The 13885-nt window shown below is 59.7% G+C and overlaps 1 long non-coding RNA gene across 1 annotated transcript; it reads left to right on the top strand.

Annotated features, from left to right (window-relative positions):
• The first annotated feature begins 297 nt into the window (after positions 1-297).
• Positions 298-10621, top strand: LOC118011162. Its single transcript, XR_004679421.1, has 3 exons — positions 298-442; positions 4602-4672; positions 10060-10621. It is a non-coding gene; the product is annotated as an uncharacterized LOC118011162 (long non-coding RNA).
• Positions 10622-13885: the final 3264 nt, after the last annotated feature.

Here is a 13885-nt window from a genome sequence, read left to right as displayed (position 1 = left end):
CCCACCCCAGACCTGTGACAGGGCAGGGTCCCAGGCCCCAGGTGGATGGCACTGTCCAGGGAGGAGACCTTTACAGCCTAGGCTGTCCCCAAGACCTGAGAAGAAGCAGCTCCAAGATAGGGAATGGTCAGGTCCTGCATCCAAAGAGCGGAGGGCTGCCCCAGGATTCCCACCCAAAGCGAAGTCTCCCCTATTTGCCCCTGCGGGGGCTCACTCCTGCACACTGGCAGGGTTGAGGTTAGGACTCTGGATCCTAGAGAACAGGCACAAGCTCCACAGGGGAGAAGGAAGACCCACAGCCCCAACTTTTCTCCCCCATCTCACCCCCGGGGAGGATATTTGACAGCCCGGACAGTCGCAGATCGGAGGGTGCACCTGCAGAATCCCCTTGGACATAAGCGTCTTCAGACTTTTTCCTGTGAGGAGAGCCGAGGCAGGACCGGTGAGAGAGCAGGGCTGGGTCACTAGTAGAGCCAGCACGCACGGGTGCGCTTTCGGGGCGCAGTAAGCTGCACGGCCGGTTCCCCCTCCTGGCACGTGTAGGAACATCCAACTTCCGAACCCGCTCCCTGGCCCTGCCGCCCACCACACCCTCGCGGACGCCGCGGGGATCTGCGGGGCTCAGAAACTCAAGATCCCGGCAAGCGCCGTCCCCTGACCAAGGGCGGCCTCCTCCCCGCCCCCTGCGTCCCTCCTCCCGCTCTCCACCCTCTCTCCAAGCCGGTCCGGGGGAACTGGGAACAGGGCTCACGAAGGTCGAGCCTGCGCGCAGGTGAGCGGCGCCGCCGGGACCAGGCCTGTGTCTGAGCCCTCAGCGGGAGGAGGGCGGCCACAGCAGAGCCGCGAGCCTCAAAGCCCAGCGCGACGGGGTCCCCAACTTTCTAAGGATCCCCCACCCCCGCCCCTGTCGCTCGCGGAGCTTCCCCCGTTTGCCTGCTCCGGCGCCCTCGCAACGCGCCCTCGGAGCCAGACTCCTGAATGCTCCGAGCAGCCTGCTCCCAGCCCCGCCGCCGGTCCAGCTCCGCGCGCGCCCCCGCCTCGACGCGCGCCCCCGCGGCCCCCACCTGCCCACGACACCCCTACACCTTCCCTTGCCTTCCAGCAACTCGCACCCGCACCCCGGCCGCCCGTGGGCCCCTCTACTCCCGCTGGAACCTGGTGGCTCCCCGACCCGGGAGGGAAGTTGGGTCCCGCCCAGCCAGCCTCCCGCCGTCTCCCGAGGTCCCCTAAACTTCCCCTGGGCCACACAGCCCAGGAATCCCGCAAAGACCTTCCGAGTGGGAGGAGGGGCCGGCTCGTGTGCAGCCGGGAGCCCAGAGCACCGCGGCTCAAGCTGAGGTGGCGGTGGAGGCCGAGGGCGCTCTGCTCGGGTCCACCAAGGCGACCGTGCTGGGGGCGGTGGGGGGGGGGAGTGTCCCCGCGGCAGCCCCAGAGTCGCAGCGCCCTCTCCGGGCGGAGATGGAGTCTCCCGGGTGGCAGAATGAGGGGGTCCGGACCCAGGGGTCCTCGGGGAGCAGAGGGGAGGGACCGTACTGGCCTGCGCCCCCGCCGCGGCCGCACCTTTGTGGCGGATGCTGCGCTTCCAGTCCTTGGCCGTCTCTCGGCCGCTGACGAACTGGAACTCGTTGGGTGTGAGCCACTCCCCGCGGTGGCGGATGGACGGACCCTTGCTGCCTCGGCAGAGTTTGCGCACGGAGAGCAGCGCGCGGTTGGCGCCGCGCTCCACCTCGATGCCCGGCTCGCCGTTGTCCAGCAGCGGCTGGAAATCCGGGGCCGCGGCCGCAGTGGCTGAGACGCGTTTGAGGGCCAGAGGGCCCCGGGCAGGTGGAGGTGCGGGGCGGCCTCGTGCAGGCTCAGGTAGGCGCGCGGGGAGCGGAGTGGTGGAGCCCACAGCGCCTCGTAGCCAGCGGTCGCGGCGGGTAGCGAGGCGGCCGGGGGCAGAGCGGCCGCGGCGGGCAGCGGTGTCGGGTGGCCTGCGAGCGGCGGCAGTGGCAGTGCGGCCAGGGTCGGATGGAAGGTGGCCAGAGCCAGGGCCCGGTCTTCGCGGCCTGGGAGCTCCTTCTTGACCGCTGGCGTGACGGGCCGGTGGCCTTGTAGCCTGGCTCTCCGCCGCCGGCGCCACTTGCTCGGGCCTGGGCTGGCGTGGGGTCTCGAGGGCGGGGGGCCCGGGAGTCTCCCGGCCGCGCGCCCGCCCTACCCGCTACTGCGCCCCGGCACCTGCGGCCGCGCCGCCCGCCGGGCCACCACGGGCCGCTTCTCGGCCGGCTGCCGGGGCCTTGGCTGCCCGAGACCTGGTGCTGCGGGAGCTCCTCTCGATCCCCTATCGACCTGCCGAGCGCCGCAGCCCCGGGGCCCCAGGGCTCCCCAGGGCCCTGGGCCACCTGCGCCCGCGCCCCCTGGGGCGGCCCCGCTCGCTGGTCCGCCCGCAGGGCCCAGCCGGGCAGTGGAGTCCAGAAGTCTCCGGCCCTGCGCCCCGCCCCGCGCGGGGGTCTCAGGCCCCAGCCCCGCCTCGCCGCCCCGCCGCCCCGGCTGCGCGCCCGCCCGGCAGGGATTTGGGAGACTCCCGCCGCCGCCGCCGCCGCCACAACTTGGTCCATTTAAACGCCCCGGCTCGGCGGGCGGGCGGGCGGGCGCGGGCTCCAGCAAGGGGTGCGGGAGGGCGGACTGGGCTCACAGGGCTGGCGGCGGGGGCGGTGGGACAGGGCTGCGCCCCTGCCCTATTTCCAAGCGCGCCAGGGTGTGCGAAGGAGCGTATGCTAGCGAGAAGCTGCGCGCCCCGACCGCGCCATCGTTGAGGGAGTCATGGGGCGCAGCTGGGAGTCCCGGACTACACTTGGGGAGGGGGCGGGCCCAGGACCGAGAGTGGGCTCCTGGCGCAGGAGGGATCTGTGATTAGGAGCGGCCCGCTGGCCTGGCGGTTCTGGGTAGGAGTGTTTTCACAGCGGCGGTGGGTGGTGGGCATCAGTGTCGGGCGTGGGTGGTCTCCTCTGCATCTGCAGGGTGTGAGGCTGTGGGTTTGTGGTGTGTGGCCTCTGCAAATGTGTTGGGGAGGTTTCATGTTCTGTGAACAACACGACAACGATGCTGTCAATTACCGCCGCCTTACTACTCTGCACTTTACATGCCTTAGTTCACTTGATCGTCTCAATATGAGTTTTCCTCCTTATTCTCATTTTATAGATGAGGAGGGTGAGACACAGAGAGGTCAAGTAACTCTCCTGATGTCATACAGCTGTTTTAAATCCAGGCTCTCTGACTCCAGGACAAACAATATCTGAGCCATGCTGTGGGGCAGGAAGGTGGGCTAGATGCAGTCTGGTTGAGGGATGGAAGATGTGGGGAGGAAGAGGGGCCGATGAGTGCGAGATTGCACACTTGAGCACATTTCTGTTCCCTAGTATGAGCCAGTCTGGGGAAGAGGAACCCTCTACACTCATGTCCACTTTGGTGCCTTGAGGAAGCAGGTCAGCCTTGGCCCAGTCCTGGCATGAGGGTGGCTTGTCCCTTGGTGTTCAACTCCCATCTCCCTGCAGGCCAGCATGCCAGCATGCCAGCCTTGCAGTAGAAGCATTAGGAAGAGAAACAGAAACCTACTAATAGCTGATGAGACAGGTTTGTCTTTCTCTGATGTGTTATTCTGAACAAGCTAGAAAGTAGCCTCAGATCCCATCCCAGCGCCTGGACCCCCACTGAGATGCATTTGGCACGGCATTTTTGTGGGCATCTCTCTGTCCAGGCTCTGGGGGGTTGAGCTGGACCACAGGCGTGCTTGCATGAGCCCCTTGTGCAAGGGAGTGATGGGAGTGAGGGAGCACCCCACCCTCACCCACCTCCTCCCAGGCACCTGCACCAGCTGGGCATGAGCCTGACCCCTGGCTCCTGCTCTGCTCTCCCTTGCTGATGCACACTGCCAAGATCATCTGCAACTGAGGCACCAGCCAGCCCCAAGACTGACTTGGGGAGCAAGGTCTGGGCTGAGACCAGGAACGTGTCTGGGAACCTATGCACCCAAACCTCTGTATCCCCCTTCTGCTCTACTCTTTGTACATCTGCCTGCTGGGATTTAAGGGGCCAGGTGTGAATGTGGGTGTGAAAGTGAGTGGTCCTCTATGGCGTGCCACCCTCAGCCCAGTTGCCCTCCGTGCAAACTGGACACCTGCACATGCCTGACACTAGGTGCACACTCACCTTCTGTGGCCTGCGTCTTGCTCTCAGGGGTGCTGCCTCCATGTCTAATGGATGCAGGAGGCTGTTCCTGCCCAAGAGCCAAGGCCCACAGAGGAGCCATCATGCTAAGCTGTGGTCATGGCACAGTGTGGAGAGGTTATCAGGGCTCAGCGTGAGGCCAACTGTCTGGCTACAGCCCTGACACTGCTTTCAAGAGATGGTCCCCTCCACTCAGTTCTTCTCATGTTTGCCTGCACCTATTCACTGACCCTTAGGCCTCCTAACCCCTGACCTTTAAACTGGGGTTTGGGGAGGGAAGGCTAGTGAAGTTTATCTCAGATCTGAGAAGGTACCATGTAGCCTGTGGAGGGGGCCTCCCTTCCCTTCTGCAGGACCACCCTTGACTCACCCCTGACTTCTTTCATCCCGAACAGGCCCACAGTGGTGAAGGAGGGGCAAAGGAGGCCCCAACTCTGGCTTTCGGAAGTGGAACCCAGCTGGCAAGGTAAGGGGGCTAAACTAACCTAGCTCACCCAGCCTAACCCCCATGCTACTCTCTGGTTCCACCTCTCTCTGGAGGCTCAAGGGGCTTCCTAAAATGACCATGACTGGGTTCAAAGCTCCCTGCAGGACCCCTTCTCCTCCAAGGGCCACACCCTGACTTTCAGGAGACCCCCTTCTAGGGCTTTGGCTGATCAGGTCACCCCTACCCCCACCCCTACCTGTTTCCCCCTCTTCATGGGAAGTAGACCTCTCTGCCCACAGGATCAGAGCCACTTTCCCACAGGGATCAGGCATCCTTACTCCTGGGCATTCTACCCCTGCCACAAGGATCTGCTCACTTTCTTCCTCCTGTCCACCTGTGTCCTGGTTTGGCACCTGCTCTGCGCTTCCGACTGGAGCCAGAGGTCAGAAGGACAGAATTTTGGCTCTAGAATCTCCCCCCGCCTGGAGTTCAGGCCTGGCGGCACCTTCCTTGGGAAACGTAGGTGGGAGCGGCTGCCCAAACCCCTCCTCCGGCCCTCAGCCCTCTGCCGCTGGGCCGAGGCTGGAGCCCCCGCCGTGGCCGCCGCCGCCACCAGGGAGGGGGAGGGGGTCATAAATAACCCGCGGGGCGGCGCGGCCCGGGCGGTGCAGAGGGTGACCTGAGACGTCCCCGGGGAGCGCGCGGGGGCGGCCCGCAGACCCTGTTGCCGCCAACCCGGGCTTGGCCAGCCTTGACCGCCTCTTCTGGAGCTCTCCGACCCAGTCCACAACTGGCGCTCCTGCCAGTAGCCTCCCTCCCATCCTGGAGGGCCTGCCTACCCCCATCTCCAGACTGTGCCCCTTAGAGCCCCTTTTCATCCATTCCTTCACCAGTCATTTATTGAGCACCAGATGTGCAGCCCCAGGGAGAGGGATCCAGAGGTGAGGCTGGGAGATGCAGAGGAAAGCAGTGTGTCTCTGGATCTCAGGTGCATCCTTGGGCCTGCTCCCTCAGCCTAGTCTTCCTGAGCTCATCCAGGGTGACTGTCAGGGTGGGAGAGCAGGCCCAGACATGCCAGGCACGGGAAGGCATGCAGGGACAGACCACACAGGTGTGAGCCCAGCTGACACGTCTCTGAGGAAGTACATCCTTGTGTACACATCCGTGTCCTCAGGCAAGCACCCGAAGCCCGCAACAGATACGTACGACAGGGTACATTCTCAAAAGCGCAGGCGCAGGACAGGGGCTGGCACGGATGCTGACATCTTGACCACACACGTGCACGGACAGTGTATGTGTTCACGTACAGCACAGCCAGAGGAAGGACACCAAGACGTGTGCAAAAACATCCGTAGACACACAGGCCTGCACCATGGGCTCCATCTGGATACAGCTGTCATATCTAAGACAGCATGGCTGGGGCAAGGGTCTGGTTTAGGAAGGGTTAACCTGTGAGGTCAAAGGTCAGTGGTGAGTCAGCTGGGGCTCCCCCAGACTCCCTGCAAGAGTGGCCGGAGCTTCCCTCCGGGAGGAATGTGTCTGTTTCCAGCTGCAGGTCAGACACAGGAGGGGCTGCCCTGCGAGGACATGCCTTACCTTTGGCCAGTCCCGAGCTGGCGGAAGGCCATGCCGTCTCCGTCTCAGGAGTAGAGAGGTTTCCGAGCCCAGTCTGTTCACTGACCGTAACATATGCCATTTAAAGGAGAAAGAGATAGGACCTAGGGTCCACCTTACGTTCTCCCGTGGGTGTGCAGACTTGGGGCACCCACAGGGCACACGCTGCCGGAGAGCACCGGTTGCACGATACTCACCTGCTGTGTTACACAGAAGTTGGGACACACACACACTTTCTCAGACACCAATACAAGGACACAAATGAGCTCAACACACAGGGTGCGCTGGCTACACTGATGCCGTACAGAGGAAGTTGCTGGTCTGGCAACATGGGTCGGAGTCTGGGTACCACTGGCTCTGCTTGCTTGGCCCCTCTTGAGGAGGGACGAAGACACCCACTTGCTGGCATCACTGGGGACAGAGAGCAGCACCTGCCCCAGAGCAGCCTGCCGGGGGCTGTGGACCCTTCTTGGCCAGGGTTATGCTGAGGTAGGCTGACACAGGTGGTAAGGACGGCAGACTCTGCAGGGGCCTGAGATTTGGGTCCTCCTGGCTAGCCACTGAAGGACCCAGTCTTCTCTGCCCTTCTTTGGACCTTAGTTTCTCCATCTGAAAAATGAGATAGGGGCTCAAAATCTGTGGGTTCCCTTTGGCTCAGAGGAGAGCAGTCAGGGTAAGATGTGGCTACATGTGCCCTGGTCAGCACGGTGAGGCAGGCCTGGCACACCCTAGATGCTTTCTCCATAAATGGGCCCAGAGTGCAGGACCTGGGGGGTCCACTCCAAGGTAGGGCCAAGTAAAGGGCAGGAGCAGAGTCTTCCAGGGCCCCTAGGGACCAAAGAATCTATCCCAGTGAATGGGCATGAGGGCTGGTGTCACCCCTTTCTCTCCCTGTCGACATTGCCAGCCTACTGCCTGGACATGGCTTGGGGTGGAAACGGGGTTGGGCAGACCCCCGGACGCAGCTGGTGCCCTGCTGGGTGGATGTGGGTGCCAAAGCCCCACGTGGTCCTCATCCCTCATGGCACAAGCCTCTGCAGCACCAGTCACCCCCTCTTTCAGATGTCAGGTCAGGGAGATGACCAGAGTGGAGTAGTAGAGCTGGGTGCAGCACGCAGACTCAGCTCCAGTCCCATTACACCCCTACGTCCCAGGAATGTGCCAGCAGGGGCTGAGTGTGAGAGACGAGGAGACCCTTACCTGAGAGTGTAGGGTTTCCTGTGTGCTCGTGTGTGTCCATACTGTGTGCTTATATGTGAATGTGCTTCCCTCCTCCTGTGACCACAGTCTTGCTGTCCACATCAGCTCATAGTCAGCGTAGATCCCACATGAAGGCCTTAGGGACCCACGCTCCTCATTGTGGGGGTATAGGCCCTGGAGGGTCAATCCCAACTCGGCTGGTCACATGTTTACTCTTTGCATGGTCAGCTGTCTTGGCCTGGGCAGACCTGTGACCACAGTCCTGATAGAGACATTAGGATGTGCTGTCCTCAGAGTCGTAGGGCAGCGGTCAGGCTCCCATGGGGGGGAGTGGGTACTGGGGGAGGAGTGGGCTTGGATGTGGGAGGGGCCTTGGAGTGGAGCATGATGAGCATGATGGGGCAGAATGGGCTCCCGTGGGCTCTCTGCCAGGACTGCCAGGTGGAAGTTGAAGGAGAAGAGGGGATATTCAGGTGGGGACCCTCAGCACAGAAAGCCTGGAGGCAGAGGGAAACTGGAGGTGAGGGGTCAGTTGGTGGAGGGCTAGGAGGGTGGGAGGCTACAGCCGCTGTCTCCAGGCCCAGCTCTGAAAGACTCCCAGGCTGCACAGGGAGTCCAGACTGGCTCTGGGAGCAACTGTTAATACGTTGGACTTCCTGCAGAGTGTGAGCTCCCTATGAGCAGGACTTTTGTTTTCTGACATACCCCCGTGTCAGCATTTGAGGGCTGCATACAGGGGTCCATCCTGGTGTGGCCCACTCAGCCCAGCTTGGCCTCCCTGCCCTGGGGAAGCCCCATCCCTGCTCACCTCTTCTCCCAGCACCTGTCCACTGGGCTTCTGCCCAGGCAGGACTCTGAATACCCTCCTGTCCCCAGAAGATTCTTAAGAGTTTCACCACAGGCATCCTCTTCACCAGAGAGAGAGAGAGAGAAAGTTCTCAAGCCTCTTGGCAAGGCCTCATCCACTATGCTGCAGCAGGATTGCAACTCTGAGCCTGCCTGCGCTGGGAGGAGGGGTGGTCTGGGTGTACCTCACACACAGTCCCACCGTCAGGGTCACCAGGAATACCAACAGTCACTTTGACGGCATGGATTTGTCGCCTCAAGAAGTAGCAAGCCGAGGTGGTCAGTGAATTCACGATTTCACGAGTCCAGCCCAGGCTGGCTGTTTGAGGTCATCGACTTAGCCTGACCCCACCCAAGGCCCGGTCCTCCTTGCCAGTGGGCCCATTCCTCCAAGGGCTGGTTGAGTTGGTGACATCCCTGTGGGGTGCCCCGAATGCATTGACATCTGTGAGTGCCTGTCTCGGTGTGAGTTTCCTTTATTTTTATTATTTTTAAAGATTTACCTATTTGGTGGGGGGAGGGACAGACAGAGAGGGAGAGGGGAAGCAGACTCCATGCTGAGTGGGGAGCACAATGCGGGTGCCCAATCTCATGACCCTGAGATCCACCTGAGCCGAAACCAAGAGTCAGACACTCAACCAACTGAACCACCCAGGCACCCCTGGGTGTGAGGGTTCCTTTATTACTGCAACCCACTAAGTCCTCCATGGGGTCAACTCACCTTCTGCGCGGAGTGGCCCCGCACACTGTGCCATGAGAACAGGAACTCTGTGATGCCCAACCGTGTGAAGTTATGCACGGTGCCCCAGGTGCAGTCTCAGAAGTGGGTAGGCTGAAGAGCACAGCCTGGTACGGGCTGAGACCCTGAGCAGAGCCCATCGGCAGAGGCCAGACCCACACCTACCTCCGGCAGGGGAGGGGCAGCGATTCCAGGGCTCTGTCCAAGGCCACAACCTGGCACTTTCTCCGGGGCATTTAATAGTCCCAGGTTGGCCTTGGGGGCCTTCCCACCTGCAGACTGGCTAGGCTGCTTGGGGGCCTGGGCGAAGTGGGAGCAGAAGAGGCAACCGGAGGGACTGGGGCTGGTCTGAGGGGGTTTTACCTCTGCATAGAGGAATATGGGCATCCCCAAATGTGGAGTCCTCATGCCCTGCTCAGGACAAAGGATCCTGACCTTTGATGCTCTGTGTACATGCAGATGCTAACAGAGGTCAGCGTGCTATAGACCCCTCCCAGGAGAACAGACAGACCATTCTTCCAGACTGGGTGGCCTTGCCAAAATATGAGTCTGCCACATGTTGGCAGTTGAGTGACTGTGTGTCTAAGGTCCAGCAGGTATATGTGGGCTCCTGAGCTCCCGGGGCCTCAGAGACGTGACAGGGTGATTCATGAATGGTGAGGGGCAAAGCCAGAACTCCTGCTGGGTTATCCCATCTTCCATCCAGGAACATGGTCCTCAGCGAATTGTCAGCTTCTGCTTGATACCGTGATTTTGGCCTCAATACATTGGGATTTTTCTTAGTGCTTCTAGTTGACGCCTTGCTATGTATTAGATGGGCTTCACTCATGGGCACATGCCCTGAGACCATCCCCTCAGATCAGCCTCACCTCTCATTCCTGCCTCACCCACCCCTCAAACATAGGCTGGGTTGAGGGGTAGATTGGTGGGGGGATGGACTGACGGGTGAATGAGTGGATGATGGGTGACTGGGTTCTACACTAGGCACTCTTCTCTTTCATACGTACTTCTGTGGTTTCCTTTACAGACTATGAACCTGAGTCTCTAGCTTCAGTCCAGACACTCAAGATAAGCAGGTGGGAGCAGGGCCAACATCACCACCAGGCACAGAGAGCATAGAACCTGGATCCCTGGTGCCTTTAGAGACGACAAAGACATTTTACTTTAATTTCCCTTAAAACCAGAAGGAAGAAAATAATATAATAGCCTGCCCTGTGCATCCACCCCACAGCCCCCTGAGTCTTTTTCCTACCGCCATGCTGTCATCCCCATCTCGCTCGCAGTCCCTCAGAGAGCAGGCGCCATACTCCTCCCCATTAGCCAATCAGCAAACCTCATATGTGCTCCCTTCTAGATCCCTTTCCTTCAAATACCTAGTCTGGCCCCTCTCACCTATGATATTTCTGTGATACTCCCAGACTCTGCCCCCACTCATCCAGTACCTGATGGGCACATCTGGCCAACTTGCTCTCCAGGGGCTCCTTTGGGAACAGTCTGGGACCCTTGGCCTCCAGGCCTTGCCTCCGCCCCTGGGCTCAACTTCCTGTTTCCCTGTCTTCTTCAGTGTCTGAGCATGGCTGAGTTGTTGCCTTTGCCCAGGAGCGTCTCTCCCTAATATCACTATTCTGTGGCCCCGTTACCACTTGTGTAGCAACTTCTGCATTTGGGAGTCCTTTCCTCCATTGAAAATTTTTAAATTATATTTTATAACCCTATTGATATAAAGACAAATATAATCCATGGTAGATATATTATTTAATCTTCATTATTATTATATTATTTTTTTCCCTTCTGGTTTTAAGTGAAATTAAAGTAAAATGTCTTTGTCATCTCTAAAGGCACCAGGGATCCAGGTTCTATGCTCTCTGTGCCTGGTGGTGATGTTGGCCCTGCTCCCACCTGCTTATCTTCAAGACTTACAGCAGCAACCCCTCCTCCAAGAAGCCTCCCTGGATTGCCTTCCTTTCCTGTCAGGGTGTCCTGCACCCCAGAACACCAGCACATACCCTGGACCCACAGGTTTCTTACTGTGTTGCTGAGGCCCTGGGCAGACGAGGGTGCTCAGAAGGGCCAAGTGGAGCCCCCCTGGGGATGCTGATTTGGGTGACTTCACTGAGAAGTGATTCTGGCAGGCTGGTACGGAAGCTGAGCTGGAAGTGGCAGTGGCAGAGGGAGGTGGTGTTGACAGAGACTGAGATTTTGAAGAAAGACCTGACCTCTAGGGAGGGGCAGGCAAGGCCAGCAGACATCACTCCCAGTTCTGGGTGAGTGGCAGGAGCCCAGGCCCAGAGTGGCCCTAGCTGCCAAGACCTCCCCATCTCTGCCTGTAGGGACTCTGCCTGTGTCTACACCTGCAAGTAAAGCTGGACCAGGCCATCACATCTCTGGAGCCGGGGGTTTGACTTCCCTCTTTCTGGGCCCCCCTCCTCCAGCCATTTTGCCCCCAGGGTTTCCAGGCAGGTCCAGCTGCTCCCCCCATCCCCCAACCCTACTCTGGCTCTGGCCAGGTTCTCAAAGGTCTACCAGGGAGGGTGGGGCACAGACATGCACATGCCTGGGTGCACACCGAGCCTCTGTCTTGACCCTCGAGTGCCCAGCCTGGGGATTGAGTAGTGGCCACTCAGATTGGTGATGTGGGGACGGGGGTCTAAGGGCATTTACAGCCCAGGTCCAGGGGATGACTAGGTTCCTGGTGCCTGCCCATGATGATAGGAAGCACTCAGATCCCTGGGCACCATCAGGCTGCTCTGAACAGCACGGGAGGGTTCCAGTGCAGAGGACTCACCCCCCTCCCCCAGTCCCAGTGCCTGCAGCATTGAGGCCAAGACTAATAAAACACCCACCTCGCAGGAGACAGCTTTATCTTGTTGATCGGAAGTCTGCCAGCCCAATTTATGATGGAACATGAGCTCTCCAAATCTGAATTTATGCTCTGTAGTATAACGAGAGGTCAATGGGATTAAAAGTGGGCTTGTGAGAGGGCCATAGGCAGCTCAGTCCTCCGCGCTGCCACAGGAACCTCATGGCCTGAGTCCCTGCACCCAAGGGAGGACAGCACAGCCCAGCAGCAGGACAGGAAAAGGGAGGGCAGGGGAGAGATCAGCCTGAGAAGGGGAAAGAGGATGGGAGGCCAGGCAGGAGAAGCGGACAGAGTGGGGCACGGAGCCTGGGGCTGCTGCTGGCCTGGACCATCAGTGTGACAAAGCAGGCACTGGGGAAGAAGGGTAAAGACAGGTAGGGATCAGAGGCTTTCATGCAGGGACAGGGGAGCTTTCTCTCGCCACCAAGCCCTGGGCTAGCCCCTGGCCCTGAGAACGGGTAGGAGATGGCCCTGAGGCAGGCTGAAGGACAGAGTTCCGACCCTGGCCCCGGGGCCCAGCCCAGTCAGACCAACCTCCCTGTCCCCCTCCTCGACACCCTCTGTCTTCAGCACCCCGTGGAGTCCTGGGTGAGGGTGAGAGAGGGGTGTGCTCTGTTTAGGTGGGGCCCTGCACACCCGTCTAGCATGAGACTCACTTTCTGAGCTCAGGCTAGACCCTGGCTTCAGAATTTATACAAATAAACAAAATGAGAAGCGCTGGCAGCCCTGATCTGATTACAGAGTCATTCATTCTTCGGTCGTTAATAATTTGTGCAATAAAGGGTTGCGGCCGCTCAGTGTGAGGAGGAGGCTGTGGCCCAGCCTTCCCTTGGCGCCGGGCCGCGGGAGCTGGAAACATAAATTATTAGTTTCTTATCGCTCAGCCTGCCATCGCTCATGCTGCCAGGAGCCTGGCAGGAGCCAGCGGCAGTCCCACCGCCTGCCTTGGCCTGACTCTCAGCTGCCGTTTGTTGGGAGACTCTGGGTGAGGCCCCTCATCGCCCCCCCCCCAGCCCCTCACTGGTGGGACCCTGGGCCTTCAGGGTCTGCTTAGGGGCTGCAGCTGGCACTGAGGCCTATTCTGGAGCTAGGGGAGCTTTGGGGTTTTAGTTCTTGTGCTCTGAGCCTCAGGCCCTCCCTCTCTGTGAGTGAAGCCGAACCACTGGAGGTCGGTCAAGCAACCGCCCACTCCTGGCCCATGGTATTTGCTCAAAAAGGGCAGTGGTCATTGTGAGCAACACCACGGAGGTCCACAAACCGCTCTCCACCTTGGCCAACCCCCCGGTCAAGGGAAAAGAAAGGTCTGTATCCGGGTGCATGTCAGCTCCTCTTGGTATGAACGTGCCTTCCTGGGTGGGACTCAGAGTGTGGTTTGGACCAGAGTCAGGTGAAACCTTTCTCTGGCCTTGCTGTGTGGTGTGTCTTCCAGCTTTCTGCGTTTCCCTGGTTTCTGTGTGGTCCACAGGAGTAACCAGCCATTTCCTGTCTGGGGTCAGGCTGTGGTGTCCCAGCAGGAACAGGGGTCTCCGCCCCGAGATTGTGCCCATAATTCCTTTTTTTAAAAAAGATTTTATTTATTTATTTGACAGAGAGAGACACAGCGAGAGAGGGAACACAAGCAGGGGGAGTGGGAGAGGGAGAAGCAGGCTTCCCATGGAGCAGGGAGCCCAATGCGGGGCTCGATCCCAGGACCCTGGGAGCATGACCTGAGCCGAAGGCAGACGCTTAACGACTGAGCCACCCAGGCGCCCCTGTGCCCATAATTCCTAAAGTAGCCTCTCTGATTACATCTGATCTGTAATCAATCGGGGATTTCAATATCGAATAAGGGAAATTTTATGACAGATAAACAGAAGAAAACGAGTCCCCTTTGAAAATAGGTGGGCAGACACAAAGGCTCCTATTGCATGATTCCACGTACAGAAACATCCAGAACAAGTAAAAGAATAGGGAGAGAAAGCAGCTTAGGGGTTTCCAGGGTCTGGGCTGGGGG

Source organism: Mirounga leonina, unplaced genomic scaffold, assembly GCF_011800145.1.
Source record: "Mirounga leonina isolate KUSES-001 unplaced genomic scaffold, KU_Mleo_1.0 Mir_101194, whole genome shotgun sequence".
Taxonomy (NCBI): domain Eukaryota; kingdom Metazoa; phylum Chordata; class Mammalia; order Carnivora; family Phocidae; genus Mirounga; species Mirounga leonina.
Note: the sequence above shows the minus strand (reverse complement) of the source record. Positions and strands in the feature narration are given on the sequence as shown.